This window comes from Tupaia chinensis, unplaced genomic scaffold (assembly GCF_000334495.1).
Source record: "Tupaia chinensis unplaced genomic scaffold, TupChi_1.0 Scaffold000225_1, whole genome shotgun sequence".
NCBI lineage: Eukaryota > Metazoa > Chordata > Mammalia > Scandentia > Tupaiidae > Tupaia > Tupaia belangeri.
Genome location: NW_006159700.1, coordinates 2,360,484 through 2,366,925, shown reverse-complemented (window position 1 = coordinate 2,366,925; position 6,442 = coordinate 2,360,484). Strand labels below are relative to the sequence as shown.

General features: G+C 45.7%; 1 protein-coding gene across 1 annotated transcript in view; it reads left to right on the top strand.

Annotated features, from left to right (window-relative positions):
- Positions 1-4,469: 4,469 nt before the first annotated feature.
- The window catches only part of INPP1 (inositol polyphosphate-1-phosphatase), a gene marked incomplete in the record, with an annotated part of 33,373 nt that continues 31,400 nt past the window's right edge, over positions 4,470-6,442 (top strand). The window contains 1 exon segment of the mRNA XM_027771554.1: positions 4,470-4,862.

Genomic DNA, 6,442 nt, shown 5'->3' with positions numbered 1-6,442 from the left:
TCTTTCCCTGTCTCTCACTGTCTGTCTCTCTTTCCAACAAGCACAAATGACCTTAGAAATTTTTTTTAAAAAAATTACACGTTCACAATAGGAAACATACATGCATCATCAGTAAATATCTATAATCTTGGGACCAGGAGGTAGCATAATGATTACATTTTGGGCTCCTATATAGTTGACTGGTTCGAGTCCCATATCTGGCAGCTTAAAACTCAGGCAGGGCACGTGTGTGTGTGCTGAAAATTCTGAGAAGAGAATAGAGGAGAAGGGATTACAGAAGGCCATCCCCGTTAGGGGGTGATTTCTCACTTTCTGTTTCTCTGGCAAGTGCACACACCCTATAGCAAAAATCTCTCTAAATAAAAAGAAAAAAAATCAATTTATAATCTCATTCTTTCCCATCCCTAGACCACTATAAACATTTCAGTATGTTTCATATTTCCTGATCTTTTTTCATTTTCTTTTTTTCTTTTTCTTTTTTTTTTTTTATGCCAAAGGGAACATGCATGCAAGTGGGGGGTTGGGAGTGGGAAGCACGCCCCCCAGTGGGGCCTGGTCACACAGCAGTCCTTTTTCACATTCCTCTTTCCATCAAGATTCTAGCAAACTAGTTTAGCCAGCTTAGGAGCAGGACTCAAACCCTGGTCAGCCATGTGGGATCCAGTTATACTCCATTCTTTGTGTATGTCATTACCCTCAGGCCAATTTCAGGCTCCTGTCTTTCTATAACTCTTATGCTAATAAATTTTACATCTAAGATTTTTTTTAAAGCACTTGTATGTGCATGCACATACACAAAAGAGAAGTAACAAAGACATGTGACCTTCAAAGAATAAAGTATTTACTATCTGGCCTTTTAAAGAAAATATTTGTCAGCTCCTGTAATAGAACATTTCTATATTTAAAACCTTCCAGAAGTGTAGTTTTTGAGTCAAAGGGTGTGAACATTTTTGAGGCTGGTGGTGTTCTGCCAAACTGCCCTGCAGAGTTTTTGTGCCAATTCCTGGACTTCTTAGTAATGTGTGAGCTTGCTCATTTGCCACAGTCCAGCTCTAAGGGGCACCGCTGGCACAAATCTCTAGTTCTGAGCATTATTTTCTTCTCAGCCAATTTGATGGTGTACTATCATTTTAAGTTTTTACTTCTCTTAAAAATGTTTGACCATTTCCATTTTTCTTTCATGATTCAACTAAGTTATGTTTTTGCACATTTCTTTTGAGTGGGATTTTAAAATTTTCTTTGTAACCATCTCTTTATTTAATAATACTTTCTCTCCTAGCTTCCATACATATTGAAATTTTTTCCATGTCTTTTAGTTTTACCTATAGGTTTTTTCAGATGAAAAGTTACAAGTTCAATAGTCAATTCTGTTACTTTTCCTTTTTAATTTCAGCCTTTGTTCTTTGCTTACTTTGAGAATAAAAGCAGTTCACTCATATATTCTCCTTGCCCTTTCAAGACTTTTTAAAAAATGTAAATCCTTAAAACCTGCTCAAATTTAATGTCTGAGAAAGGCCTTAAAAGAACGAATAGGTAGGGACCAGCAGTTAGCATAATGGCTATGTCACTGGACTCCCACGTAGTCGACCACGGTTCGCGTCCCGGACCCGGTGGCTTAAAACTCATGCTGGGCGCATGTGCATGTGTGCCCAAGATCCCAAGAGGAGAATGGAGGAGAAGGGATTGCGGCGTGGCCATCTCACCTGGGGGGGGGGATTTCTCGCTTTCTTTCTCTCTGTCTCTTTCTGTCTGTCTGGCGAGCACACGTGCCCTCTAGCAAAAACCTCTCAAAAAAAAAAAAAAAAAGAATGAATAGGTAATATTATGTGAATCCTGGATTCAGATTACTAAATTCAAATGTAGCCTCACCCCATGGTACATATTTGAGTAAAGTACTTAATCTCTCTAAATTTCACTTTTCTTGTTTATAAAACGGAGACAACAGTAATACCTACTGTAGGGTAAATGTAAGAACTAATAGCTTTAAACATGTAAAGCACTTAGCACAGGCCATTAACTGTTTTTACAGCATCAAGAGACTGTTCCAGGCAAAAGCAATAATATGCAGAAAGATGCAAAGGTATGAACATAGTTTGTGCATTTTGGAAACTTGATGAGGTTCTGGAAAATAGGGTTCATATGGGAGGGGTAGGGTTGATTTATGGGTGGGAGAGATGGGCCTTGAATGATATGCCAAGTCTTGTTCTTAATATTACCAGAGACTGGGAGTCAATAAAAGCTCCCCCCCCCTTAAGTTTCTTTCCTAGGAGAAATAAGGAGATACAGAGAAAGGTGCACCCTCAACAGAGTCTCACAGCTCAGTCCTCCCCCTGGCTTTCCCAGCCCTGCAGCCAGCCAGCTACAAGCATGAACATGTATATGCTCAGGGTACAAATCAATTCAGGAATTGAACCGGATTTTCCAGATGGCCTCCAGCATTGCAGAGTAGCTCATCACTACTGGGCCACTGTGCCTGGTCCTAAAGGCTTTTAGGCTTTTACAATAGAAGCGAGAATCCCACTGAGATGTGTGGTGTCAAAAAAGTAGTACTTGGGTACCAGCAGTTAGCGTAACGGCTATGTCGCTGGACTCCCATGTAGTTAACTGTGGTTCGCGTCCCGGACCTGGTGGCTTAGACTCACGCTGGGCGCGTGTGCGTGCATGCCCAAGATCCCGAGAGGAGAATGGAGGAGAAGGGATTGTGGCGTGACCATCCCCCCGGGGGGTGATTTCTCGCTTTCTGTCTCTCTGTCTCTCGCTGTCTTTCCAGTGAGCGCGCACGCCGTATAGAAAAAAAAAAAAAACTCTCAAAAAATTAAAAATAAAAGTAGTGCTTCTACAAAGTAGAAAAGGGACTATATTCCTATCTCATGTTCTACCTATTCCTCCCCAAATTCCTGTTCCTTGGAGGCAAATTCTTTCACCTTCTAATAATTTCTTCTGGTATTTATCTCTTTACTTCTAAATATTGTGCTCAAGCGATTTCTTAATTTTGCATCATAGATACAATTATGAGACTAAATAATAAACAGTAGTAGCAGGATGGGCCTCTGGAACCCTTATGAGGATGGCCCTGAAAGATGAATCTGAATGAGAAGGTAGAATAAACCCGCCCCTGGGAGTAAGTGAAAACAGGAAGCAGGTTGGGATTAGGGAGAAGTTGTCTTGCTTGAGTTAGAGACCACAGAAGCAGGCTGGGTGCAGAAAGATGAGTTCAGTTTGAGGGATGCAGGTTTAAGCACCATTTCCCAGAGTACAAAGACTCGAGTACTGCTCCAGGCGCCTGTATTTGGTGATTGTTCACTGCTCGGAAGACCCAGTATTAACCACTGAGTGAGTCAGTCTGGGGTGCTTTGAGAAAATGTAGATGAGAACACTGACCAGCCAGAACCTTCAAGCAAAGGTTCCCGATTTCAGGCAGGGGAATGAGTTAGGGGTATGCAGATAACGGTTTTCTCAGCCCCCCACATGTAAGGGCCCAGTCACCTCTGTGGGAACAGCCTCTCCATGTTGGTCTTGCAATACACACATATATGTTCTAACAGATGTTTTTGCGTTAGGTCATGTGCCCTGGCCAGGTGAGAAAGAGAGTCAGAGATAGTGAGAGGGAAAGTGAGAAATCAACACCCAGGGGAGATGGCCACGCCTGCAATTCTTTCTCTTCCATTTTCTCCTCCATTCTCCTCCCGGGATCTTGTGGACCCCCGTGAGTGCACAGGCGCAGGGCGTGAGTTTCAAGCCATGGGGTCCAGGACTCCAGCTGGCATCGCCCCTGTGGGAATCTAGCGACATGAACACTACATCTGCTGGCCCTGGGTCTTGCAACATTATCCTTTCCTAACTGTACCTTGAAAAGGGTGTGGGAAGCACAGCGTTAGCAGGCCCAATGCTTTCACAGAGGAAGATACCAGCCTGCTGCATGGCCCCCCTACTCAAAGCTTTATGTTGCCCTCTAAAAAATCTTGCTCCCACCTACCATTCCAACTATCCTTAGGTACAGCATCCTACACTGGAGAGGTGAGGTCCCTACTGGGGACGCACTTCCTGTCCAGGTGGCCTGACCCACACCCTATGAGGCCAAACCCCCAGGAGACATTTTGGTTGGATGCGCATTCTGCACACTTGACGTTTCTGTTCGAAAGATAGGGCCTGAACACCCCTGGCAGGAAGTCCATCTTCACAGCTGCAAACCCACCTGCGCCCACACTCCCCCAAACAAAAACAGTACGATTGAATGGAGGAGACAAATAAACAGTGTATTTGTGGGCGGTTACAAGGAAACAACAAGAACCGTGGAAGAGGTGACCCCGGAGCCCTTTCCTTCCTGGCCCTCCCTCTCCTCTGAATCATCACGCTCCACTTGTGACGTCGAGGACGCCTGGCCCGGGCAGGCGTGGGATGCCTTCGCCCGCCCTGGGAGCTTTGAGGTGTCGCTGCTCCTTTCCAAGCCGCAGTCCCGGGGAAACGAGGGGGTGGCGGCCTGGCAGATGCTGAGCCGGGCGAATTCAGGGCCGAGAGAGGGAGCGCGTCGCCCAGGCTTCCCCTTCTCCTGCCGCGACCTTTGCAGTCACCGGTTGAGCCTGCGCCCAGACGTCTGGCGCCCCTCTCTAACCCTCCCGCGCCGCAGCCACCTCCTCCTCCAGAGAGTTTTCCTCCTCCTCTCTCGGTCCTCCTCCTCCTCTTCCGTTTCTCGAAGGAAAGGCTGCAGCCTCCTGGGCTCCCATCCCCGGCTTAGGTAATACGTTTTTCTCTTCGCGCCCCCACCCCCACTCGCCGTCCCCGCGACACTACCTCCCTGCTGCTCGGATCTGGATCCCCTGGCTGCGACGGCGGCGCGCGCCCTCTCGCCTCTCCGAGAGTAGGTGAGTAAATCTGGTCGGGAAGGCTCTCCGCCTCTGCGCTCTGGCCTGTGAGGTTCCCCTGTCGGTGCAGCAAGGTTGCCCCAGCCCTGCCTGTTCGCCGCTGCAACCAGCCAGGCGGAGGAGCTCCGGGTCCCGCAGCTCCTCCGCTCCATAAAGGCAACCTGAAAGCAAAAAGGGGTGGAAGGAAGGAGGAGCAAGCAACTTTTCATTAAATCGTTAGCATGTTTAGGTAGAAACTGATCTGACAGTTGTCGAAAGCAGTGGCCCAAGTTCAACAGGTAGATGGTGTAGCCGTCAAGGGCCTTTGAGAGATGCTTCTAAGTGTCCGTATCTGTGGGCTGCCCCCAGTGACCTACTTGAGGAGTGTAAAATAAACATGTTGGGACTATCTTCAGAAAAATCTTTACCTCCTTGCTTTTAATTCTCTCCGCATTTTGCAAGATGTTTTTGTGACACGTGCGTAGTTAGTTGGTGTGGCCAGAGTAGTCCAGTCGGGAGAAAACCAACTATTTAACCTGGGTTTGGCTGAATCATGTAGTTGGTTAGACACAAACAGTGTGGGAGCAAAAGGCCCTAGATTATCCAGTACATCCATGAAAAACACGTGTAAACAACCTCGCTGTCTATTCTGGAGATTTCCAGTTTCAAAGCTAATTTTAAAGTGTTGAATAAACAGTTTGCCCTCTGTCCTCAAAAAGCGCATGGGCGTGCTACCTAAGTGCATCCCGGATGTTGAATGAAAAAACTCTGGGTCCTCCTACTGTGATTCCTAGCCTTGAAATCAAAGAAAGTGATAAGGATCAGCCCTGCTCAGACTGGTAATAGTCTAAAGATGAAAATAATCCAGTGAGCTACTATTGACTGATGAGTTAGTTAAGTGATCTATTACTTTCAGTAGAGAGAATATAAGGGAAAAAATTAAGATAATGAAAAAGTTCACTTTTTTAAATATATATATTTGCATTCTTATTTAGAACCTACCTTATTTATGTTTGTGGATTTTTTTTTTTGAGAGGTTTTCGCTATAGGGCACGTGCGCTTGCCAGACAGAGAGAGATAGAGAGACAGAAAGTGAGAAATCACCCCCCAGGGGGGATGATCACGCCACAATCCCTTCTCCTCCATTCTCCTCTCAGGGTCTTGGGCACGCACGCACACGCGCCCGGTGTGAGTTTTAAGCCACTGGGTCCAGGACGCGAACCGTGGTTGACTACGTGGGAGTCCAGCGACATAGCCATTACGCTAACTGCTGGCTCCCTGTTTGTGGATTTTTAAATGCTGCTTTTGAAGTTCTTTATTGTTCAAAGAATTATTTAATTTTATTAATTACTATTATTAATATACTGTAGGGCACATATACTCACCAAAGAGAGAGCGAGATAGAAAGTGAGAAAGCAACCTGTCAGTTCTGGACTCAAACAGCGGCTGGCCATGAGGGAGTCCAACGCCTTAACTACAATGCCACCTACTGGCCCCCAAGTTCTTTTCTTCAAACTTACGCTTTTTATTTTAAAGTTTATTTATATATTTCTTCCATAAGGTGTACACACACACATACACGCGAAGGGAGAGAGGGTGAA